This window comes from Artemia sp. Qi Xiang Cuo, chromosome 19 (assembly GCF_049724085.1).
Source record: "Artemia sp. Qi Xiang Cuo chromosome 19, ASM4972408v1, whole genome shotgun sequence".
Lineage (NCBI taxonomy): Eukaryota > Metazoa > Arthropoda > Branchiopoda > Anostraca > Artemiidae > Artemia > Artemia sp. Qi Xiang Cuo.
In genome coordinates this window covers 44853836-44881387 of record NC_142812.1, presented here as the reverse complement: position 1 = coordinate 44881387, position 27552 = coordinate 44853836, and the positions used below count along the sequence as shown (strand labels likewise).

Below are 27552 nucleotides of genomic sequence, written 5' to 3'. Positions count from 1 at the left end.
AGTAATCAATTAACCAAACATAATAATACAGAACTTGATCCATAAAATTAAATTAAAAAGCATAAAGCATTAAGCCGATACATTAAGCTATTAAGCCATAAGCGGTAACGATATACCTCTTTTTTCGACCCATCCCTCTTTAATGATTGATCCTTGCATATTCTTTTCAGTTCAGAAACGACACCCTGAAACAAAAATCATAAATATATTTTACAGCTGCTAAATTTTAGTAGTCATCAAAGAAACAAAAAAAAAAAGACAAAAAATGTTACATAAAATGAAAATACAAAACATTAAGTAATAAGCCTATACTTTCAGACATTAAGCCATCAGTGGTAACAATATACCTATTTTTTCGACCCACCATTCTTCAATGATAGATCCTTGCATATTCTTTTCAGTTAAGAAACGGTATCCTGAAACAAAAATCATAAATATATTTTACAGCTGCTAATTAGCAGTAATCAAAGTAACCAACACAATAATACAGAAAATGTTACATGAAATGAAAATACAAAACATTAAGCATTAAGCCGATACATTTAGCCATTAAGCCATAAGCGGTAACAATATACCTCTTTTTTCGACCCATCCCTCTTTAATCTCTCTTTGATGGACCCATCCATCCTGTCGATCTGAAGTGTTTTCAAAACCCTTCGTAGGTTATACTGAATAGTTTTTTCTAGTTTACTTGAGTTGTTGATCAAAGTTACAATGTCAGCCATGCTGAGATCCATGAATTTTTCACCATCAGTACAAAATAAGGGAGGTGAGACTCTAGCATTCGCAAGTACTTGAACCAATTCAGTGACCAAATCTGTTTCTCCAGCAGACTTTAAAACAGTATCAGGATCAGAATTTTGTGCGGACGGAAAGAGGGCATGGGAATATTAAACTGATAGGCAGGGGGCTACCAAATCAGTTTGAACTCGTAAGAAAGGTCCAATTTCAGCGGTCAAATTCGAGTAAGTGTCTATGGACACAGTTTCTAACGTCGACACATCGTTAGTGTCTGTATTTTGGACATACGGAAAGAGAGGATTCGAAAATGAAACTTGTTCGACCCCTACATTTGATGGGAGGGTTCTGGTGGCTCAGTCTTAACTTCTAACAAGGCTGAAGTTCCGAAAGCATTATCCGGTGGATTATCCGCAGATTCTAGAGTCAATATATTATTTGCAATTATATTTGAAACAGATGGAAAGAGAGTAATCGAAACTGGAACTTATTCAACGTTAATATTTGGTGTTGTGGGTACAGCTAGCTCAGATTTAACTTCCAATAAGGGTAAAGTTTCAACAATCGAGTTTGGTGGACTATATTCGGATGTAATTTCTAAAGTTGAAACATTATTAGTACTTGTGTTAAGGGCGGATCGAACGAGAGAATCGGAAAATGAAGTTCATTCGACCTCTAAATTTGTTGGGAGCTCTGGCTCAGTTTTAAGTTCTATTAAGGGTAAAATTTCAGCAATCAAGTTTGGTGGAACGTCTTTGGATACAGTTTCTAAAGCTGAAACAGCATTAGCACTTGTATCAAGGGCGTATTGAACGACAGAATTGGAAAATGAAGTTGATTCGACCTCCAAATTTGTAGGGAGCTCTGGTTCAGTTTTAACTTCTACTAAGGGTAAACTTTCATCAATCAAGTTCGGTGTAACGTCTTTGGATACAGTTTCTAAATTTGAAATAGCATTAGCACTTGTATCAAGGGTGTATTGAACGACAGAATCGGAAAATGAAGTTGATTTGACCTCCAAATTTGTCGGGAGTTGTGGCTCAGTTTTAACTTCTATTAAGGGTAAAGTTTCAACAATCGAGTTTGATGGAACGTCGTTGGATACAGTTTCTAAAGTTAAAACAACGTTAGCACTTGAATTAAGGGCGGATTGAACGAGAAAATCGGAAAATGAAGCTGATTCGACTTCTAAATTTGTTGGGAGTCCTGGTTCAGTTTTAGCTTCTATTAAGGGTAAAGTTTCAACAATTAACTTTGATTGAACGTCTTTGGATACAGTTTCTAAAGTTGAAACAACATTGTCATTTGTGTTAACGGCAGATTGAAGGTGATGGTTCGAAGAAGAAAGGGACTGGAACTTTAAATTTGATGGACCATATGGTTCTGGCTCTACTACAATTCTTAATCTAGGCAAACTTTCTGCAGTCCCATTCAGTAAAGTCTCTTCAAATCTACTTTCTTGACCTATTGAGGCTGAACTATCTACAGAAATATCAGAACTCCTATCGATCTGTTTCTTTGGCAGCACTAACATCATTGGCGAAGTTGAGTTAGGTTTAGGGGACATTTGTTCTACTACTACTACTACTAACAACTCATCGCAGCGCCAAGTCACCAGAGACTAACACAGGTGCGCAAACTCCTGTTCCATCGCAACTAATTCAAGGCCTCCCTTTTTACACCCTCCCAGGAAGTTCCCAGATCCTTTAAATCTTTCTTTATGACATTGTGCCACCCCAGACGAGGACGACCTTTTTCCGTTTAGCCCTACACGGTTTTCCAAAAAGGACAACTTTCGGTAATCTGTCATCCTTCATCCACACAACGTGCCTTAGCCACCTCAACCTTTCTTTCACTATAGCCCTAGAAAGCAGTATTGAACTACATTTTTCGTACAGGCTACTGTTTGAAATACGGTCAGTCAGCCGGGTACCTAGAGCAATCCGTAAGCATTTTCTCTGGAAAACATCTAGCAAAACTTCATCCGATTTTTGGAGCGTCCATGCTTCAGAGCCATATTTGACCACTTCCATAGTTTAGCTTCTAATATTCGAATCTTTGTTTGCAGACTATCTTCCTATTCTTCCAAACTTTTTTTTAAATTTGAAAAAAACACCCTGAGCCTTGGCTATTCTACTTTTAACATCTTCAATGCTCCCCCCATCTTTACTAATAATATTACCCCGGTAAGTGAAGCTGCCCACCTGATCAATATTTTCGTTAACCAACGTCACCTTTTCATCTTCAGTTATTCCTAGCCTTAGTGACTTAGTCTTCTTATCATTAATTTTTAAATCTATTCTAGCAATCTGAACTCGCAAAACCTCTAAAAGTTTATTCATTTTGCTTACACTTTCATCTAGGGTGCTTAAATCATCAGTATAATCTAAGTCCAGGAGAGTTTTATCTCACCATTTAATTTCATGGTCTCCCATCGCCTTTTCTGTGCTCCTTTAGACAAAATCCATCAAGATGATCCATGTAAAGGGAGATCAGATATTTAAATTAGATATTTAACCTTAGCTTCTAATATTCTAATCTTGATTACGTCACCTAATCAACGTCACCTTTTCATCTTCACTGATTCCTAGCCTATGTGGCTTAGTCTTCTTAACATTAATTTTTAAAATTATTCTAGCACTCTGAACTCATAAAATCTCTACAAGTTTATTCATTTTAACTTACCCTGAACTCCCAAACCTCTAGAAGTTCATTCATTGATTCTACAAAGTCTATATACATGGTTTGGAAACAAACACAAGAGAAGAACTTTATAGAAGTAGTGCACGAGAGGAACTACTTTAAGTACTTCAGAAATCCATATATAATATGATTTCCAATGGTCTTAGAAACACGTTCTACTATATTACAATCGTCCTAGTTCCACTTTCTGGTATTATAAACCTAGTTTTTCTAATCCCCATTTCCAAAAGACAAAGCATCGCGTCCTACTTAGGGTTCTAGAATCCAACATACACTGCAAAATAACATTAACCCACATTGCATCAAAATTAGGTGGTATGTTTCCTGTTCCAAGACTTACATTCAAAAAGTTTACTATAATTAGGGGGTGGAAAAAATTACTTTGGATTAGCTCCAAAATCCTTATCCGGGAATTTTAAATGTATGTTTTAAAATATATGAATTATAATGTACCAATTTTTAAATGTCAAAAATGAAATGTTTGTTCAATAAGGATGTCACCAATAAAATGATCAAAAATAAACTACTAACGGTTTGAGCCAATGACAATAGACTAAAACAAGATTGATTTACAGCTCTAAGAAAGTGCTGCTAAATCTTCTTTCCACACTGTAATTAGATGCTGCTTTTTGTCGTTGAGCGTTTCGGAGTGACGAAACCGTTTGAAAATTGTTGAAGTAAAATTTGATGTGTTATTCTCTGCGATGATGAAATTTGTATCAGGTTGTGTCTTCAGATAGGATCGTATGTTCCATTCTAAAACACTTCCATACATTAAGTGTAAAGCAATTTTTTATAATTAATTTATTACAGTAAAGAGTAAAACAAAATCCTAAAATAAACAGAAGACGTTCCGTATGTAAGAGGAGCTCCCCATCTTTCACTAGCCTGTTTGCTCTCTAAGCAAAAGCTTGACATTTTATACCAATTTCATAAGAATGGCTACTAGTTTTATAAGCGTAAAAAGTATGTTTCAAACACTGTAAACTTTTGTTTAAAGGTTTGGTGGACTATAAGGTAGAAGTCCCTTTTATAAGTAGAATAGCTTTTGTTTATTTTAACTTATTTCAAACTAGTTTATTTTAAACTAGGATGTGTTACTCAGCCCCAATATTGATGTGTTGTCCTGTATTTTTGAAAATTAAACAGTGTCTTCGTGTAACTGGCTTTGTTAATTGTTTTCCACTTATTGAGTGTTTGCTCCTTTGCCTGTGGTCATAAATCTATTAATAAAAATTTATTCCACAAAAGATGCTTCTCAAAGAAAAGTTCAGAGCTATGTTAAACCAAAGAGGGGCAGAAAAAAAGTTAAATAATTATTCCAGCGTAAAGCTATCATAAATTTCTATCAATAACTTAATGAAATCCAAATGACAGAAATAAATATGCATGACTTACTTAAATGCCGAACAAGTAAAACTACCGCACAAAGGAGTAGGGTTAACCTAGTCCTTTTACCTTCTGTATTTTACCTTCTAACCTCTGTACCATCATAATACGAGATCATAGTTTGCACTTTACTGAATATAATAATTCTTTCGAGCTATATGGAAGAGGAGGATCATGTAAATCGATGTGCTCATTCTCTGGGACACCAGCCTCGAAATGTATAACTTATTTACTCTGTGCCAGATAGTGTCAACTATAGACGGTTCAAACTTTCTTTCATGTAATGAAGTATGTATTGTGCTTACTTTTAATGCTGACCATAGTTTTCTGTTAAATTCAATAGTTGTAAAACAACATTGCAAAATCTTGTCAATTTAAGAAATACTGATTATCGTGTGGAGCCCTTTACCTACCCATTCTTTTGTCCAGCTGGAACCCCACGATGGAAAGTGGATATACAACTTCATACACCTTATCCGCACCGTTCAATTCCAACATGACTTGAATTAGCTAGGTATCGCATCCTAGTGAGTCTGCTTTCTGCAAGGAAAGCAGCTTAAAATTTTATACGATATTTTACAGGCTGCACCGGTAAAACTTTTGTTCATAAAAAGTTGCATCACATTCTGTGGGGTGAAAATCGCAAAGTAAAAGGTATGGCATATACAAAAACAGCATCAACTTCATTGCTATTTGGACAAACAGCACACAAAACCGTATATAAAGATATATCTTTGGTATTTGCAAATTTTCCTTTTTTAATTCCTACAACTAATACATAAACTACAAAGGCAATTTGACACCAGAATTCACATGCATAGTCATTATCTATGTAAATACACAAGAGAATATGTGAATAAAAAAAGACTTCCCGATACATTCAACCCCTTCTCTGCGCTTTTCCACGCATTCATGCTTCCTGTGCGTCCCCAAAGCAGTTTCTAGAGAAGACAATACGGAGATTCAATTATACACATCGAATATGACTAATAGGAAATATACTCTGTGCTTTACTTTATATAAATTCCAAAATGTAAGTGTATGCAGACGAGACTTCGAAAATTTCAGCAAAATAACCTGAAGAGTGGAAATATCATAAGAGATAGGGATGAAGCTAGTCTCTGAGAAAAGCGAACAAGCATTGTCAACGAGCATCATTAGAAAATCCCAAAATTAACAATAAAGCCTAAACAGTAGTTATAAATATTTTGAAAAACTTTTTTCAATATCATTTTTACGTTAGTTCGAAAGTGAAGCAAGCACTTTAGCCAAATGGACAAAATAGGTTCAATGTTATTTACTTTCAGGTAAATAAAGCTTTTATTTCACATTTATAGGTGGTACTGATTTTGCCTTGGGAGCATAAATCTATGAAAAATAAAATTAACCAGGCAATATTCAAATAGACGATCAGAATACAACACTAAATTACATTTCAAAGATGGCCAAGTTTTTTTGATCGAAGATTATGAGATAGCAAACAAAAATATAAAATGTTGAAACAGAATGTACAAAGCTTACCAATACCAGAACAGGTAAAGCTTTGTGGTAGGTATAGGTTGTGTACTTGAAACCCAGAACTGGTGCAAAGTCAAGTTTGTGACTGCTGGAAGATATGAGATTCCACCCAACATAATGAAAAGGGAACAGTAGGCAAATTTTCTTCGTGCTTTCCAGTTATTAATATCCATTTAGTGATTAGGGATGTAGATATATTTATAGGTGGCTTCAAGAAATGTATAAAAAAGGGGGCTTCAAGAAATGTATCCATCTACATTATGTCTAATTTAAATATGATTGGGATTTGGATTCAGAAAGACGAATATGTTGCGTTTTTGCTGAGGAAATTGTTAAGGATAGAGGGATGGCTGGAACCCTGTTCCAGTCTGAAGCTTAACTAGAAGGTATGTGTAGTCCAGGTTCAGAGTAAAGAGCTATTTTTTGCGATGCAGTTATCAGTTTTCTAAAGCGAAATTCATAGAAACCAGAAAACAGCAAAAATAAAAATTCATACTCAGTTTATGTTTCGAAGAATCAAGAACTTTGATATATTATTAAAAATTTATATTAATCTTGTACCTGTACTAAATCAAAAGCACAGTTTATAGAATTAGCAGTATGATCATTCCCTATCTCACCCATTATAAAAACCACGACCGAGGTGCGAGTGCTCCAGAGAACGTTTTTGCATATATAAACATAAGCGGCCTTAGATCTTTTCACGGGTAGACAAGTCAGATTTCTCTTAGACGCGAAACTTATAGAAATAATCGGAAATAAGTGAAAACCCGCTATTACGAATAATGCACTTTGTAACCCTCTTGGACACGAAATTTAAAGTTATAATAGAAATAATCGGAAATAAGTGGAAACTTATTACGAATAACGCTATTACGAATAATGCACCTTGTAACCATTTCTCATTGATTGACGGAAACAGACTAACCCGCTAATGCAGAAATAAGTGGGAGGAGGTTTTTGTTCGCATCGAGAATAAAGACCAGAAATGATCTGCGATAAACTTACTGGATAATTCTATAAACTGTGATCAATAGTGTAAAGTATGTGGTCTTCTGAATGGTTTCATGAACCCTCTTACAAGTGATGAAATCTCAACAGTAAATTCTATGCGTGACATTAGTTGTAGCCAAGAATAGAAATACCTCGACCATTCAGTGATCTGAATTGATCACTGATTGATCACTAATTTGACCGACAAATTAGTGATCCTGATCTTTTACTACCCTAAATATTAATTGTGTGTGCGATGAAGGTCTTCTTAGAAGGTCAAAGTTAACAAAAGGTGCTTAAAAGGGGTTTGCAAACGTGATTAAAAATCGACTTAAAATACCTTTTGCTAGAGCCTGCTACAGCCTGCTGTTCTTCCCATGGATAGTTGATATGAGAAAAGGATTTATAGGAATTGGTGGAGTTCAAGTGGTCTAAGACTGTAGCGATCGCATCGGCCCACTCATATCTTTCTATGTATGTATGTATATATCAAAATTGAATAAGTCTTATCCATCCCGACTTCTTAAGACTCAGTTGACATTTTTTTGGATCCTGTGGTGTGTAGATACTGAGTACACAGCCACTCAATTCGAAGTCGTTCTCCGGTATGATCTTCAAATCTTCTGGGTTGGATTTAAAGCCCAATAAGGGCCCATTTTCCTGTAGTACAAAATATCTCCTTCTCCAATTTTTGATATTCTGGCCAAGTTCAACAGACAGGGAACTTTCAGGTCCCTGTTCAGGGACCTGAAAATACCTTGTACCAACTCCTTATCACCACTTCAATATTTGTTTTGTTTTATGAAAATATTTACCTTAGTTCTGAATATACTTTAAACTAATATAATATTAACTGTACTTTAATCATAACTGACAAGTCATCGGCGTTCTCATTTCTTCATGTGCGCCCATAAGCTGAATTCCAAGTGGGAGAAACCTGGTATAATTGGCACTTTTAATGCTATAGAATAGAAATGTCAGAACAAAATATAAAACTAAGGCAGCATCATTCAGCCAGGGGGTGGGAGCCCCTGCCCCCTTTTTGATGCCCATGCATCTCTTTGATTCCAGAAAATATATTCATTATAGGTGCTCAGTGTCTTTCTAATTCATCTTTGTAAGCTATGAAGTAATGACCACTTTCAAAAGTTGTACTAACGTAGTAACTTATGATTTCTTTGTCCTTATCTTAAAGGAAACTATCTGGATAACCTCATGAAAAAAGTCAAAGAGTAGTTTAATATCTTAGTTGCAACTCTTACTAATATGAATCTATTTTCTATTCTACCTAAATAATTTTAAACATGTTTTTAACTAATCTATCTCTCATCTGTCTCATAATCTAGCTTTAGCTTTATGGCTGTTTCCCCTAAAGTGACCAAACTTTGTATTTTCAATTTTTTTCTTAAGGATATTTGTCAAAGATGAGAGAAGTCATATACGATAGGTCAGTCGAAAGTCCACTCTTTAGTCCCTCAAGAGCTTATCTATAAAAAAAAATCAATTATTCTATAAGACAAGGTAGAGATAACACTCAGATGGGTGAAATGAATTTCTGTCCACAATGAGAGTTCTGGCAATATTTTATGATTTATCTTAGTTCTTTAAACATACTTTAAACTAATATAGTCTTAAATTCTATACTAATTATATCTGATAAGATACTGGTGTCCTCGTGATCTTGGTTCCGGAAAACAGCCATTGAAGGTCTTCAATGTCCCTCCATTTTTATTGCGTAAATGATGAAGTAATCTTCATCAACTTCCTTCAAGTGACCAAACATTATATTTCCAAATTTTTTCTTAAGAGTGTTTCTCGAAAACAAAAAAGTCATATCTTATCTTCGTCGTACTTTGTTTTAATTTTTGTATTTGCATATTAAATAGTTCAAATAAGGCTTGTAGTCTTTGTCTGTATAATATTAAGAAGGCTTGATTAGTTGACACTTTTTGGGCGTTTTTCTCATTTAGATTAGGTAATGGTTCGATACCTTTTTTTGTCGGCTAGTCAGACATGGCTAGTCTAGCACAAGTACGTTTTCCGTCTATTGTCCAACATTTCTTATGTACGTAATTATCTTCTTCCTCTTCTTTATAATTATTTTTCTTTTCTTCTTGCCTAACCCCTTGTACTTTTACCGATTGTATTTTGGTATATCTTACCGGGATTCTTGCCCTTGCAATTATAAGGAATTTGCCAATGAGATGGGTGTGCGTAAACGTGGGCCCTGTCAACCAAGTCCATTTTCTAAATGTCGTGGGATTTAGATAAGTTTATATGGTTAAATTTTCAGGTGATTCTTTGCTAAGTGCGATCAATTCTGGCACTGTATTTGCCGTGGTTTCCAATATTGAAAATTGTATCTCCTTGGTCGGGGTGTCATACGTAGGTGTGGTTGTTGTGACATCTTTTTCATTTCGTTCTGTGGGATTTGCATATTCATGATCTTGTTGGGCACTTGAGAACTCGTTCCTTGATTTGTCTAATTCCTTTAGGTTACTATCTTGTCTGTTGTCATTTTCCTTTCTTAGTTTGGATGATATCCGTTTCGTGACGTTTTTCTCAGCATGACTTTGCCAAAATTCTTTGAGAAAAGTCCATAGGCTTGGCAGTTCATTTATCATTGCTTAATTTTCATCATAAAAGCTATTTCACGATTGGCCCAACTCCTGTGGAGGGCCTGCTACTTTTTCATTATGTTTACAAACTAAAATCACTATGCTAACTGACCGTCCAATAATTTATTTTCAATATTCTGATGATTAGAGTTTCATATTCCTATGATAACTTGAAACTTCCTGTGAAACTTTGTACATTGTGATTTTTTATTGCCAAGTATTTTCGCAAAATTCAAAACCGTCTTCCTTGATTTTTGCCGTAATTCGACCGGTAGCTTTTCCACACTTCACATTTGTAAAACAGAACGTCTGGGATGCTGCGAGGCATTTATATCGGAAGTATCCTTAGAAGGGCACAATTTTGTTTTTTTATATTTCAAATATATCACATATTACTCACGGTACACTAGGTCGTATGACAAAGTTCCTCCCGCGAGGGCAAATAATGCAAATTCGAACTTACTAACATCTGTGGCTAGATTTAGTAGTGACATGGTAATTATATGGAGTGATACCGTGGTAAGGTTCGCATCTGTCACCACGCGATACACTTCGTTCCTTAAATAATGGCGAGGCACAGGCTGTTCAGCCAAACTAGGCACCGAGGATATAATGGGCCATATTCTGCCACTGACTTCGGTCTTCTGTTTGGGGACGGATGATTTCCGGCCAATATTTATCACTATTGCGTCTGTACTTCCTGAAGTCTCCCAAAGGCTCGAGGTCTTTCCTCATTGCGGCATGCCTGCCACAAATTTTCACAATTTTTTTTTTAATTTTCATGTTTTAAATTGCGAAATCATGTTTTAAAATTTCATAATCTAAATTGAGTTTTTCTTAGCAATTCTTTTGACTTTAATATTATCATTTTTTTTGGAAGGGGGGGCTAAACTTACTGTTTTAAATCTAAGTAAGATCCCCTTCTTATGAAACAGAACTTTGGACCCTAATCAAGCTTTGGTGTATTTTATAACAAAGTTTTCAATTATTCCGACTCAAACTTAAAATTTTACGGTTTGTAATTTTACCCTTAAAAATGACTGTGCGAGGTCCTGGAATATTAAAATTGAGCAGGGTTGCCATTTAGCAAAGTTTATACGCAGTTTCGTTGAATCTGGTGTGAAAAAAGTGTCAATTAAAATTTTTTCTGGATAGTCTAAACTTTGTGGACCTTAGGTAAAACTAAATAAAAATATGAGTGATTTAGATAGAAATGAGAATATGAATATTTTTAATTGTTCATGTGTGTTAAAAAATTACAAATTCATGTTTTGAAATTTCGTAATTGTAAATGCGTATTTGGGTACATTGTAGGTCTTTTTTAGCTCGCCATATTTTGTCTAAATCTCAGCAAAACCCATTAAAAGTAAATAAAATTTTGGGTCTTATCCATGGTCGCGTGGATTTTATACCTGAGTTTTAATAACGAATGAAAATTAATTATATTTCAAGAGTAAGTAGTTATTCCCTTTCCGCAACCATTTGATAGGTCAAAAGTTATTATATTGAAGATTATTTACATTTCACAATATCACTTAGAAACACCCCTACTAATATTTTTTTTGACCTGACAGGAGCGTTCTATTTTGGTTGTTTGATCAGTTTAAAATTATTACGACGTTTGAATGAATTGATAGGTGTATCATTTGATGGCTTAGTTCATTTGATGAGTTTTGATGAAAGTTTCGACTTTCATCAGAAAGTTCGACGACTTTCTCTCTTTGGTGTTAGAATTTAAACCATAAGAGCATATTCCCCCTCCTGTAAAGGTCATAGGCCTTTTCCCAGGATCTTTGCAATTTATTTATTTGCCTGCTCTTTTACTTTTTAGAAGCAAATCTTTTCTCACGAAAATAAATAAATGTATTTTCTCTGCATAAATATTCAAACTGGTAGAAAGCAATTTTAAGTTTAGCCGTCTACCGTTACACAGTCTCTCTCCGAGAGCAATCATGTAACCCTTGTTTACTAGAAATTTTCCCGAAGGTGTCAAGGATAAGCCCCTGAATTCCTCATTATGATGAGCCTTAAAGTCAATTAATTTAAAATATTAAGCACTAGGCTTGGAGGTAGGATAGAATCATACAAGTTAGTGGATGAACTTACTTAAGAAGTATGGGGCTTGGAAAATATTTTTCAAAACAGATGAATAATACAAGCTTTTTAGAATAATAAAATTAAAGAGAGACAGGCCCTTATGCACAACTGCTGCATACATGTAAGTACACGTGTACGTGTACTCGTACATGTATATGTTTCAGTACACGTTCGATAAGCCCGATAACAAAATAGTAATTAAAAACAAACAACTTTTCTTATATAGATGAAAACTGTTGGTAGTAATGAACAGAAATTCAGACAAAGGATGCCTGACATAAAACACCAGCAAAAGACTTTGACTAATTTGAAAAGGAAAAAAATGAGGCTTTTATTAGTTAAGACTCCCCTGTGCTCTTGATATTATCAGATGTCATGTTGAATAGAAGATCTTTGATAAAAAAAAAATACACTAAAATTGAATAATTTGGCTCGTTTAAAACATACCTAAATATGCAGTTTCGAAGATCAAAACAAAGTATAAAACTGACTCGTTGACCAAAAAAGATCATTTTTAATTCAAGTCTTTCCAGATTGCTTCTTCGTGTGGCTTGACATTGCGTCCTAATGGGCATTGGTTGGGCTCCAACAGAATCGCCTAATTAAAATGATAAATTACAACTTCTTTCCAGCCTATTTTCATCGTACGTGCACAAAATGTAGTCAAACATTCTTAAACTTTTTTTTTCAAAATGGATCCAAGAACTAGAACCCAACCAATTATTGAACCACATTTCTGATTACCTCAAAACCATTTGTGTCACCATAAAGCAATGCCTTTGTAGACACTGAATATCTTGAGGATGAAAAAACTGTTGAAAGAGGGGAGAACAATCTCCTTTTTCACAGTAATTGAAGCAAAATTTAACAAAAAAAAGTCTTATACTCTGCTTATCGGCTTAGTTCTATTGTCTACTACCAATACTCCTGCTGATAACACATTATAGCATAACACGACTTCTGGTCAACTCAGCTCCGTATACTCCTGCTTTCTCGTGCTCACTTTCTCACATTCACCTCATTTATTTTCCTAGCTTCTTAATCCCTGCCGAAATTACTTCTTCCTTTAAAATTTTTTTGAAAAAACCTTTCTTTCTGATTCAAGCAATTCCTGCTTTTTTAGCATTAGCTGGATTTCTGAAACAGAAAGAAACCCATGGTCTATTTTAACTTTTTTAACCGTAAATAGCAACCAAACCGGAATGGACCTTTATTCACTCAGAATATACATACTCGGGTCTGACTTATTTTTTGTGCTGCTTCTTTGACGAGATTGAAAATATTTATTGGTAAGCTGTTACAAAAATCTATATTTTGAAGACACTGAATGCTCTAACAATAACAAAAAGCAATTCATTGAGCAGGTCATCTTAGAAGGTCAAAGTTAACAAAAGTTGCTTAAAAGGGGTTTGCAAACGTGATTAAAAATCGACTTAAAATACCTTTTACTAGAGCCTGCTACAGCCTGCTGTTCTTCCCATGGATAGTTGATATGAGAAAAGGATCTATTGGAATTGGTGGAGTTCAACTGGTCTAAGACTGTAGCAATCGCATCGGCCCACTCATCTCTTTCTATGTATGTATGTATGTATCAAAATTAAAAAGTCTTATCCATCCCGACTTCTTAAGACTCAATTGACATTTTTTTGGATCCTGTGTTTTTTAGATACTGAGTACACAGCCATTCAATTCGTAGTTGTTCTCCGGTTTGATCTTCAAATCTTCTTGTTTGGATTTAAAGCCCAATAAGAACCCATTTTCCTGTAGTACAAAATATCTACTTCTCCAATTTTGGATATGTTTGCCAAGTTCAGCAGACAGGGAACTTTCCGGTCTCTGTTCAGGGACTTGAAAATCCCTTGTACCAACTCCTTATCACCACTTCAATATTTGTTTTGTTTTATGAAAATATTTACCTTAGTTCTGAATATACTTTAAACTAGTGTAATATTAACTGTACTTTAATCATATCTGACAAGTAATCGGCGTTCTCATCTCTTTGTAGGCGCCCATAAGCTGAATTCCAGGGGGGACAAACCTGGTCTAATTGGATCTTTTAATGCTATAGAATAGAAATGTCAGAACAAAAATATAAAACTAAGGCAGCATCATTCAGCCAGGGGGGCGGGGGCTCCCTGCCCCCCTTTTCGATAACCATGCATCTCTTTGATTCAAGAAAATAAATTCATTATAGGTGCTCAGTGTCTTTCTAATTCTTCTGTGTAAGCTATGAAGTAATGGCCACTTTCAAAAGTTGTACTAACGTAGTAACTTATGATTTCTTTGTCCTTATCTAAAAGTAAACTATCTGGATAACCTCATGAAAAAAGTCAAAGAGTGGTTTAATATCTTAGTTGCAACTCTTACTAATATGAATCTATTTTCTATTCTACCTTAATAATTCTAAACATGTTTTTAACTAATCTATCTCTCATCTGTCTCATAATCCAGCCTTAGCCTTGTGCCTATCTCCCCTAAAGTGAACAAACTTTGTATTTTCAATTTTAATTAAGGATAATTCTCAAGGATGAGAGAAGTAATATACGATAGGTCAGCCGATAGTCCACTCTTTAGTCCCTCAAGAGCTTATCTATAAACAAATCAATTCTTCTATAAGACAAGGTAGAGGTAACACTCAGATGGGTTAAATGAATTACTGTCCGCATTGAGAGATCTGCCCATATTTTATGATCTATCTTAGTTCTGAACATACTTTAAACTAATATAGTCATGAATTCAATACTAATTATATCTGATAAGATACTGGTGTCCTCGTGATCTTGGTCCCGGAAAACATAACCATTGCATTCTTTTTTAAGAGTGCTTCTCAAAAACGAGAAAAGTCATATCTTATATGTCAGCTGCGTCCATTTTGTTTTGATTTCGCACGATAGAATCATTGCAAACACACCACCGTCCCTCAAGTTCTTCTGTAGACAAAGTAATGCCCGGAATCAAAAGTTGAACCAACATGAATTGCAGCAGCAATAACCTTGTACATTTGTATTGACTTCAAGAATTAATTGTGATTTGTGCCTATAATATTGGATTCATACGTGGTTTCAAGACCAATTGAATCCAAATCGATTTCTGCGATCTTCCTAGTGATTTTGCTGATCATTGCTCTTTGATCTGAATTAACTGCAAGAAAGCTGTTTGTTTTAGTAAATATAGTTTTCAGTGTTAGATTGTGTTGATACGGAGGTTTCTTACCCACTTGGTAAGTGAATTTAATACCCTGGACAACTGAAAATCTGTGTTATCTATTTCTTCGTCATAAGCGGGTGCATCTGGGTTTGTAACTCCACGAACTGGAAAGTAGCAAACTTTTCCATCTGGGAATGCATACCGAATTTAAGTCCAATGACAGGTTTCACACACCCAAAAGTTTTGATTCTTAAAATAGAATACCTAACTAAGTGCACTCTCGTTGATTAGTGGATTTGTGATTGTAATCTCATTGTCAATTCTTGCAAATAGGACCTCCCAAAATTCAAATAATGACTGCTGCCTCTGCTCTGAACCATATTGACTTGAAAGTAAGCTCCTAAGCATCTTTGTTGATTCCTTCTTGCGAAGAGATGACAATGCAACCCGTTCAATTTCTTTTTAAATGGGCCCTGTTAAATTGGTAGGCGTGTCAAAGAGTTATTCGTGCATGCTGAAGAGACATTGCACAGCAGAGTTAGTATAACACGAAACACTGTCCAGGTTATCTAGTCCTTTCCTGCCTCCTCCAATTCTGGACTTGTAAGGACTATGTAAAGTATCTTGCTTTTTTGCCCGTTTCGATGACAATACTTTCTTAAAGCTTATTCCCCTTTTACTGTCTGCTTGCTGTTGGATTTTTAAACTTGTTTTTTGTTTTTCTGTCGTTATCATGTGTCTGCTCTTGTTTGCCAGTAGTGGTCTCTATGTCAACAATTGACTGCTTAGGATTGTCAAGAAGATAGAGATCCTGTCTGCACTTATTTCTTAGACGATTATATTCTGTGATTGCATCATTGTCGACTATAATTTTTTTGGGATCCAATTCTATGACATATAATCCAGTACTAGTCATTACTCTTGACAAGACAACGTAAATAATTCCTGGTCCGAAACATCCATTTCCGGCATCAACTATGGCATACTCACCCCTGTGAGTTTAATGTCATCACCAAAACGGATAACATTCTTCTCAGCTTCATGCTCAATTCGGTCATCTTTAACGACTGATGAAAGTAGATCAATTGCAGTTAAGGTCACCAAATTTACACTGGTTCTTTGTAAAAGTATATTACCGCTTTAAAATTACCATTTGTGGGCATGAGAATAACAGGAGTCCTTCCTTTGTTAACCAGTTTTAGATACAAATATGAAATTTCTTCTGTCTTAGCTCTTGAATCATTTCCAAATTTTCTTGCATTAATCTTAGACTATCAATCCCCATTCATTTGTTATTTTCAGTAATTTTGGTTGTAAAGGTGATTTATTATCTTTTGACTTTTGATGCTTATGATTTTTAGAAAATTCAGTATTATCACATTACTATTTTTTCAAAACAAGATTTAAGATTCCATCTGGACCTGGAGCTTTCATTGATGTCAGAGAATTTATAGCATCTTTTAAAACATGAACATTAATTTCATCTTTTCCAGAACTAGCATTTTGAATAAAAATTTTAACTTGTTGTTTTACATCAGAATGGAATATATTATCATTAAAAGTTGTTATGTTACAACAACTTTGCAAAAAGTTCGTCACCTGGTTGGTCCAGCAATGAATTTCTGCTACCATCATCTTTTAAAACATGCACCGGCTGAATAAATCCCCCACCTGACCAACATATCTTATGAATAGTTTGCCATGGATCTAAGTTAGCTGTTTTTTCATAATATTTTTCTCAATCATCTCTCTTAGATCTTACAATTTCACCAATTTACAACAATTTAATATTAAAAGACTCAATTAATATTTAAAAACTCAAGAATTTCGGCAAATCTCTTTCATCTATTCCTAGCTGGTTTTTATTCAGTATCTGTTCTCTCTTTGTCTCTTTTAATATTAAAAGACTTCTCTCTTTTAATATTAAAAGACTCAAGAATTTCGGTAAATCCCTTTGATTCATTCCTAGCAGGTTTTTATTAAGTATATGCTCTCTTTGTCTCTTACACTTTACAAAGTTTGATTTGGTGGCTTATTTTACCAAGTGCTTGGCGGAGGTCCTTGTTAAAATATTTGCTTGTCCTTTGTCCTCATATTTTGCCACTGGCTGACAAAATACACACTTTATCATCATTTTGATTCCATTTTTAATTTATTATTTCCGTCCCTCTCTTAGTTTCATACGTTATGTACAGCCAGTGGGGTCTTATAATGTATTTTTTCATGGTTTTTAAAGAACAATTCAATTTGAATAGTTTCCACTTAAAACACTCTCTCTGGTTTCGTATTGTTGTCGATATTCTTTCTGTTTAAGAGCATGGACAGGACTCTATAAGAGATATTTTGGTACATTTGAACTATTTTTATTCGAATTTCCAGTTCACAATAAAACTGGAAGATTCAGAAAAGCTGCCTTTCTCGGATGTTTTAATTACAAAAAATACTCCTAACGTTGATTTTTCTATATACAGAAAGCCGACCCATAATAATCGGTATCTATATTTCTCGTCAAAGCCCCCACCCCCTTCTGTGAAAAGAGGGGTAATAATCACTTTATTTGACAGAGTTCTAAAAATCTGTTCACCTAATCATTTAAACTCTGAATTAAATTAAGTCAAAGACTCTGATCAAACAACTCTGATCCTGCCTTGAGTCTGCATATCTTTGAAAATCCCACACATTTGTTTTCTTTTGAGGAAGCAACTTTAATATCTACTGTCAATAGCCTACTGCTCTCTCTTAAATAGATAATTGAGATAAAAAAATATATACAGAACTTTGACAATAAATAGAGACGCCAGAGATATTTCACTAATCTCAATTTTTAATAATTTAAGTTTCCATGTAAACTTCATGAGATGTCCATAAATGTGTGCACGCCTTACAAACAAAATAAGTGGAATTTTGAAAGAGTAATGACACTTGTTCGTCTTTGGAACAAGTTCTCTTCATATTCTAACTTCAAAGAAAAGTTTTTGCTTCAATTCATGGGCCTATCCATGGCCACTGTTTTTTCTCCTTATTTGGCAAATTTTTATTTGGATTTCATAGAATAATCTGCTTTTAATAGTTTCCACTTTAAACACTCTCTCCTGTTTGGTTTTGTTAATGATATCCTTTCTGTTGGGGAACATGGACAGGACTCTCTAAGAGATTGTTTTGTACATTTGAACTCTTTTGATTAAATCCTAAATTCACAATGAAAACTGGAAGATTCAGGAGAGTTGTCTTTCTTGGAAGTTTTAATTATAAAAAAATTCCTAGCTTTGAATTTTCTATATACAGAAAGCCGACCCATAATGATCGGTATTTATATATCTCGTCAAATCCCCCTTCTGTGGAAAGAGGGGTAATAATCTCTTTAGTCGAAAGTGTTTTAGAAATCTGTTCACGTACTCCTATAAATTCTAAATTGAATTATGTCAAAGACATTCTATTCTGTACTAGCTACCCAATAAACCTTATTGAAACTAAGATATATTTGCAATGGCACAAACAGACGTAAATGCAGCAGAAATTATTATTGGCATGAAGTCTGCTATTTTAAGCTGTCATGGTGAGGTTGAAAATCCAGACCGATTCGGAGGAAAAATTGTAAAGAGTGTTTCTTGATTATAATCCATCATAGTCGCTTTCAACTCAATCAAAGGAAGAAATTTAAATTCACCAAAAGTTAAAAAAAGATTAAAACACAGTAATCACGAGAGCGTACGAAGAGAACACAGTTGTAATTATGGATTCTACAGATTATGAAATAAAAATAGATACCCTTTTAATGGGTAAAAATACTTAAAAGGAAATAAAAACTAATCTCCAAGACAAATACACACAGCAGTTGAGAAAATAATTAGAAGTTCGTATAATTGAGAAGTTCGTGAAAATTGTGCAAGCAGAGAGCCCTTCCTACACACATACAAAAAGAATCAAGAATTAAGACACACGACTTTCAGTAAAGAGTGCTTTAAGTATGGGATTTATCACTGCCTGTTAAGATGTTCTGTTTGCAATTCTAAATAATTTATCTATGGTACTTAACTGTTTTATCCATGGAAGATTTTGGCTGACTATTTGACTGACTTTTTCAAGAAACCAGACCTTTAGATATTTTAACTAGGTCAATCTGCTCCCCATAATTAAAATTTTTAAGTGAGATGTGATAGTTTTATTAGGGAAAAGGTCAACTGATATTTCACGACTTTTCATTCAACCCCAGCAGAGGTAAAATTGTCTACCCCCTCCCCCGAAAATCCCCCAACCAAAGAACTACACAAGTTTGCATGTATACCTAAGCTTCATCTCAACAGACATATTGTAATGAATGATTTCCGATAGGTCATTCCAATTCCTGTAATAAACATAAAGAGGCAGAATCACACGTTCTTTAAAACGAGTAGTCATAATACATAATAGGTAATACGATTGGGTACATTTATGGTGAATTTTACGCTACAAAACAATATTAAACAGATACACTAATATTATTACACATATATTGATTTTAACAAAACGACATTATTATTGTGTTGGTTTCAAATATATAGAATTTTCATTGGTAAACCTAAAACATAGAAATTTCTTCTAAGTTGTTATATAATAACGACGATATAAGAGATTAATTCCTTTAAGCAAGTCCTCTTATTATGTTCCTTAGTATACGCTATTACACAAACTTTATTTTAATTTAATTCAACACTTATTTAATTCTGCATTAGATTTAAAATAAGCATTTAAACACAAGTTACGCTACATCATTTAGTTTGAGGTCTAAGTTTACAACATATTTTATGCCTTCATTATTCACGCACGTCCATGCTGTTTAAGAAAGGCATATTCCAGCGTCGTAACCGCACGGCTTTACGTAAACAACACTTTCAATGAGGGAACTAGACATAGCAAGAACGAGTGGAGATTTCTGTACCCACTCGTTTTTTAGTGTCTTCCCTTTTTCTTGGCTTAGACGTTTTCGTGTGGTTCTGGGTTTAACTACTGCATTTCAGCCATTTTCCCGTCTTCTTCCTTTTGGTTTTGCCTTCTTAGTCTCAGGATACTTCCACATTAAAAGCTAGTTAGGTTCTCATAGTCAGGGACATCGAGAATACGAAACATACGGTCAGTAGTATGCTCCACAAGAAATTAGTTGAGAATAATCCGTATCTATCATCCACATACGTAAGTCTTCGGTCTTCACTTGTAAATACGGGAATGTGGGAATCAACTGCTTCTCTTATATTTGTAAGCGCTCTTGTTTCTTTATTCTTTTCTATTTTGGACCATATTGGGGATTTTATATCCTCACTTTCTATATTGGGAATAGTGTACGACAGGTTGATTGCCTTAAAATTGATTATTTTAGCACTTATTATATTTGTGCTCCTGGTTATTAACGCTGTTTGAACTGTTGACTATTTAGTTATAAGTCGACATCCTTGTCTTATGATTATCGTACCCAGATCTTGTAATAGTAATTCGGTCCTATAACTTCGATCGATTCTTTCAGTATTATTATAACAAGACAAAGTTCCAACAGTTTCTTTTGGAACAGAAAATAACCAAAGATCATTTCTAAGGTGTATGAATATTTCTCGTTTAGTACTTCCTATCAAGGTTTCGCACGAATCAATTATTTCTTCCTGTTGTGTGTCTTTTGAAAATATTTCTAACATACAAGATCCAGACTTGATGTTATAAATAGGTAACGTAAGCTGGCATACTAGGTTTTGAATTATACGCACTCTTTTAAGTCTTTTGGATTGGCTAGGGCGTTTTTTCGTCTATCCTGATCAACAAGTAAATACTCTGCTTCAGGTGTGACAGTCATAAATTAATTTGTCTTCTTTATATTAGCAAGGAAAGCCGAAATTTTGAACAAGTCGTATATGGATTGCTGGTATATCGATGGAATTGTTACTACTGTAAACAATTATTCATTTATTTTCGTGATGTGGACTTTTAATTTTGTATAATAAAGGAATAAATTTGATACTTCTGGCTCTATGGGTAAATGTAAACTAAACATTAGGTGCGTTTTTATTTCGTCTAAAATACTTTTTAGGTTAGAAGGATCTACTAGGTCGTATGACAAAATTCCTCCAGTGAGGGCAAATAATGCGAATTCGAACCTACTAACATCTGTCGCTAGATTTATTAGTGACATGGTAATTGTATCGAGTGGTACCAGGGTAAGGCTCGCGTCTGTCACCACGCGATTCACTTCGTTCCTTAAATAATTCATTACGTTTACATTTTTTGAGATTTTCTTAGATATTATTTCAACTTTATCTCTCTGGTTATTTGCTATACTGGCTTGTATCTTCTGGACGAGTAATGTTACGTTCAAGGTTTTATTCAACTTTTTAACAGTTTCCCTCAGGAGGTTTAAGTCTTCCTCTGTTTTCAAACCAAAAAGGCGAGAGGCGAGTTCTCCAATGATGGGAATTATGCTTGTGGACCTACAGTATTTATTTCTTCGAAACAATACTTCAAAAATCTTCGTGGTACTTTGTTTTATTTTTTGTATTTCCATATTAAATAGTTCAAATAAGGCTTATAGTCTTTGTCTGTACGCTACATCACTTAGTTTGAGGTCTCAGTTTACAACATAGTTCATGCCTTTATTGTTCACGCACGTCCGTGCTGTTTAAGAAACGCATGTTGCAGTGTCGTAGCCGCACGGTTTTACGTAAACGACACTTACAAAGAGGGAAATAGACATAGCAAGGACGAGTGGAGACCTCTATACCCACTCGTTTTCTAATGTCTTCCCTTTTTCTTGGCTTAGACGTTTTCATGGGGTTCCGGGCTTAACTTCTGCATTTCAGCCGTTTCCCCTTGTTCTTCCTTTGGGTTTTGTCTTCTTAGTCTCAAAATTCTTCCATAATTAAAAGTCAGTAGGGTTCTCATAGTCAAGGAAATCGCGAATACGAAACACACGGTCAGTAGTATGTTCCACCAGAAATTGGTTGAGAATAATCCGTATCTATTATCCACGTACGTTAATCTTTGGTCTTCATTTGTAAATAGGAGAATCTGGGAGTCTAATGCTTCTCTTATTTTTGTAAGGGGTACTGTTCCGTCATTTCTTTCTATTTTGGACCATATTGAGTTTTTCATTTCCTCACTTTCTATATTGGGAATAGTGTACGACAGGTTGATTGCCTTAAAATTGATTATTTTAAGTTGGGAAAATTGGAAAATTGGTAAAATTAGGACTTATTATACTTGTGCTCGTTGTTATTAACGGCATTTGAGCAGTCGTCTCTTTAGTTACAAGTCGACATCCTTGTTTTATTATTATCGTACCAACATCTTGTAATAGGAATTCGGTCCTGTAACTTGGATCGATTCTTTTTTAGTATTATTGTAACAAGACAAAGTTCCAACAGTTTTTCTTGGAACAGAAAATAACCAAAGTTCATTCCTAAGGTGTATGAATATTTTTCGTTTAGTACTTCCTATCAAAGCTTCGCACGAATCAGGTATTTCTTCCTGTTGTGTGTCTTTTAAAAATATATCTCACATGCAAGATCTAGATTTGACGTAATAAATAGGTAACTTAAGCTGGCATACTAGGTTTTTTAATGACACGCACTCTTTTAAGTCTTGTGGATTAGCTAGGGCATATTTTCTTCTATCTTGGTCAACAAGTAAATACTCTGCTTCAGGTTTGATAGTCATAGAGGAATTTGTCTTCTTTATATTAGCAGAAAAGGTCGAAATTTTGTCCAAGTCATATATGGATTGTTGGTTTATCAAAGGAATCGTTACTACTACGAATAATTGTTCATTTATTTACGTGATGTGGACTTTTAATTTTGTATAATCAAGGAATAAATTTGATACTTCTGGCTGTATGTGTAAATGTAAACCAAATGTTAGGTGCGTTATATTTCGTCTAACATACTTTTTAGGTTAGAAGGGTCTACAAGGTCGTATGACAAAGTTCTTCCCGTGAGGACAAATAATGCGAACTCAAACTTACTAACATCTGTCGCCAGATTTAGTAGTGACATGGTAATTGAATCGAGGGATACCATGGTAAGGCTCGCGGCTGTCACCACGTGATCCACTTCGTTTCTTAAATAATTCATTACGTTTACAGTTTTTGAGATTTTCTTAGATATCATTTCAACTTTATCTTTCTTTTAACTTGATATACTGGCTTGTATCTTCTGGACGTGTAACGTTACGTTCATGGCATTATTCAACTTTTTTTATATTTTCCCTCAGGATGTTTAAGTCTTCCTCCGTTGTCAAGCCAAAAAGGCGGAAGGCGAGTTCTCCAATGATGTGAATTAGGCTTGTAGACCTACGGTATTTATTTCTTCGAGAGAATACTTCAAACATCTTCGTGGTACTTTGTTTTAATTTTTTTATTTCCGTATTAAATAGTTCAAATAAGGCTTGTCGTTATTGTCTGTATAATATTAAGAAGGCTTGATGAGTTGACACTTTTTGGATGTTTTTCTCATTTCTATCTGGTAACGATTCAAAAACTTCTCTTGTCAGCTCAGGAGTCACGGTTAACCTATCACGAATACGTTTTCAATCTATCTTCCTATAGTGATTGTATGCATAATTGGCTTTCTGCTCTTCTTTATAGTTATTTTTGTTTTCTTAGTGCTTAAGACCCTGCACTTTTACTGTTTATATTTCGGTATGTCTTACCGGGATTCTTGCCCTTGCGTTTATAAGGAATTTGTCAATAAGATGGGTGTGCGTAAACGTGGGCCCTGTTGACCAAGTCCATTTTGTAAATGTCGTGGGTTTTAGATAAGTTAATATAGTTAAATTTCCAGGTGATTCTTTGCTAAGTGCGATCAATTCTGGCACTGTGTTTGCGGTGGTTTCCAATATTGAAGATTGCATCTCTTTGGTTGGGGTCTCATACGTAGGTGTGGTTGTTGTGATATCTTTTTCATTTCGTTCTGTGGGATTTGCATATTCATGATCTTGTTGTGCACTTGAGAACTTGTTTCTTGATTTGTCTAATTCCCTTAGATTAGTATCTCTTCTGTTGTCCTTTTCCTTTCTTAGTTTGGATGATATCCGTTTCGTGACGTTTTTCTCAGCATGACTTTGCCATAATTCTTTGAGAAAAGTTCATAGGCCTGGTAGTTCGTTTATCATTGCGTAATTTCCATCATAAGGTTTTCCTTTCCTTGTAGTCAGTAATTTAGGGTTTTCTATGGATTCCTTGTAAATCAACAGTTTTTCGATTTGCATAGGATAATAATTATGAAATTACACTGATGAAATTCAAATAAAAATACAACTCACGTCGAACCAAATCATTTATTCTTGAATTTTTCGGCAAATTTTACTAGTTTGTTTTTTGTTGGCACACGTAAAGCTTGATTTTCACGAATTTGCATGGATTTTTCCAATGACTTTCGGTTGAAGGCACCTTTGATGGGGCTTTCTGGCACTTGCTTGTCACGTTTCTTCTTAATAAAAGACTGAAACATCATAGTGTCCCCAAACCATTCAAGAAACTGTCGACAGTCGGCGTCCGGATGAGATTTGACAAAAGTTTCACGACTAAACTTGACAGTTCCAACCTCATTAGAGACTAGACTTTCAAGATAGTGGCCAAAAAGTTTGGCCATAGTAATTAAAAGAGCATTTGACAAATATCCTCTGGCAGTTGTACCAATTGGATGAAGCTTCATGTGTTTGGAATTCTTTAAACGGGAGCGAAGACTCTTTCTAACAGATTTGGGTAGAATAGTTCCCTCATCTCCAGTCAAATGCAGCACCACTGAGCTATCAACGTTGATTATCATACCAAAATCTGGCGGAGTAATTTCCTCGTCCACTGAAAGAAGTCCCATTATATACGGAGTCGGTAACTCTGTCATCCGCACCATATATGAGGGGAGAATAGAGACGAGATTGTACTGCCATTCCAGCGGGGCAATCATATTCATTAAGCCTTGTAGAGCTCAAGATATTTCACTGACGTTTTTCCAACAAGTATCACTTTTCTCTCAAGGAGAAGTGTCGAAAGTAGATCAATGAACTTTTTTGCACTTGACTCTTGATTTAACCGCCGATACAGAAAATCCAGCCCCAGTTCTGAGAACCTCCAGTCAAAAGAACGCTTCAATGTGAGACCTTTATTAGGATTGGTTAGGATGCGACCAGGAGGTGACAAGGGAGAGGAACATAAATAGGCCATGAAAGATCGATGCTCTTCAAGGGGAAGACCATGAGATTTGGACAGTTCACCGAGAATCTCTTTAAAAAAGGCAGTACATCGATGACTACTAATAAGACAATAAAAATAAGGAGTTGTAGTGTCAAAGCCTTCAATTTTGACACGATGACAATGAGCAAAGTACTGATCACCATTTTCCTTCGTCAATACAATTGTGTAATAGTCCAGGGCAGTACCAAACGGTTCCCAATGAAGTGCATCAGGGAAGCACATTTTACGAAGTCCTTCATCAATAACAATATTTTCAGGTACATTGAACAGCACATTTGCATCCAATTTTGAGCCTTTGCATGTCAAACCAAGGAGGAAGCCTGCCCTGCATAGATTATTTTCACCGCCTTTTATCTTTGGCTCTGGAATAAGAGAGCTTCGCGAGAGGATACTAGTCCTACGATTAAGGTTGGTAGTTGATTTCGCCAGCTCCAAATATCGTCTCCGTTCGTCAACAAAATTGTTTTTTCATCTACAGGTAAAGATTCCACTGAGTCGCTCCAATCAGACTCTTCTTCATCCTCTTTTAAATTATCATCAGCATTTTCTCCATTATTCCTTAAAATTGATCCAAGTTCATCTTCAAAATAATGACTGATAGTTGGCCCAAAATCTTATGAGTGTACAATCATCACCATATTCAGGGACTGACAACGTAGAACATGGTGTACTGCATTGTGACAAGCTTCCAAACTCGTCGTGCAAGAACGTTCGTTTGGGCTTCAGTGGTGGTGGCGGTAAAGTTGGCAGTGGAGGAGGACACAGTTTAACATAGCTATTACTATGACCAGCAATATTTGTAACTTCAGAAGAACAGGAATTCACAGAAACTTTCTCACTATTTGACGGTTCTTGTGTCCTGATCATCACTGAATAGCCAGTTCTTGATTTTAAGTTCAACATATTCAGGTTGAACTTCATGGTTAAAAAGTATGGCCTCTTGCTCTGTTGAGTTACTGTGTGGATCAAATGGAGCTTAATTGCATCCAAGTTGATGCGCTTCATCCAAGGAACAATTTTCAATTTTTGTTTTCAATATACCATTTTTAGACAGCTGAGGAGGTATTCCTTTCTCTGTTTCATAATTTGTGACATATTTCTCCTTTTCCAACTGTTCTAATTTCTGTTTGATCTTAGTCACAGAAGGGGGCTAATACGGAGAATTTGACTGAAGCATACTGCCTTCAATCAAAGCACCTAATGCTTGAAGTCAATAGGCTAAATCTCACTTTTTCCTTGTTTGAACTTTCCGCTCTCTTTGAACTTTCTTGTACCGGTAGAATTTTGTGTGTCAGTCGGCCCTGTACCACTTATGACTCTGTCACTTGTGCCATTAAGGATTTAAGCTGTATTATTAAGGATCACGCCAACTGCGCCGTATTGGAATTGCTTCATTTGTACCACTTAGGTTTTACCTTAAGCCGCTAAGTTGATATAAACTTGTGCCGCTAAAGGCTGCACCATTTGCAAAGGGGGAAAGGGATGAGTATGACTGAGGTGTAGAAAAATGACCGCGCCACTCCCTATGATAAGAAATAAAATACGTAACTATGATAGGATAGAAGTTCTCCAACCGTCAATCCAGGAGTGTAACCACGCTTCCTTGGGTCATCTCCTTATGGATTACCTCTAGTGTTAATTAGAAATCAGATTCCTTAGGAACGTTTCCAATGGAGGCATTTGAGCTAGTTATCTACTATGCGGTGAGATACAGGCATATAAATAAAACAACACAAATAGAAAAGTAATGGGTTTATTTAAACTTCGTCTTTCATGTATAAAGCAACATATATAAGTAATATAATCAGAATGATAACTTCAGAGTGTATCGCCCAAGTGGCAGGAACATAATACTCCCCTAAGGACACTTTTTCATTACTATGTCACAGAAGTCTGGATTCTGCGCTCTAAGAGCTATTTCATAATTGATTCAACTCCTTTGGAGGGCCTGCTACTTTGTAATAATTTTTACAAAGTCAAATGATTATCCTAACTGACAATCTAATAATTTATATTTTCAATATTTTGATGATTAGACATTTATATTCTTATTATAACTTGAAACTTCCTGTATTAGACATTGTCTCGTGATTTTTTTATTGCCAAGTATTTTCGCGAAATTCAAAAACGTCTTCCTTGATT

The 27552-nt window shown here is 35.1% G+C and overlaps 1 pseudogene; it reads right to left on the bottom strand.

Moving 5' to 3' along the window:
- Nucleotides 1-24404: 24404 nt before the first annotated feature.
- Nucleotides 24405-26587, bottom strand: LOC148940901 (uncharacterized; annotated as a pseudogene).
- Between the last annotated feature and the right edge of the window lie 965 nt (nucleotides 26588-27552).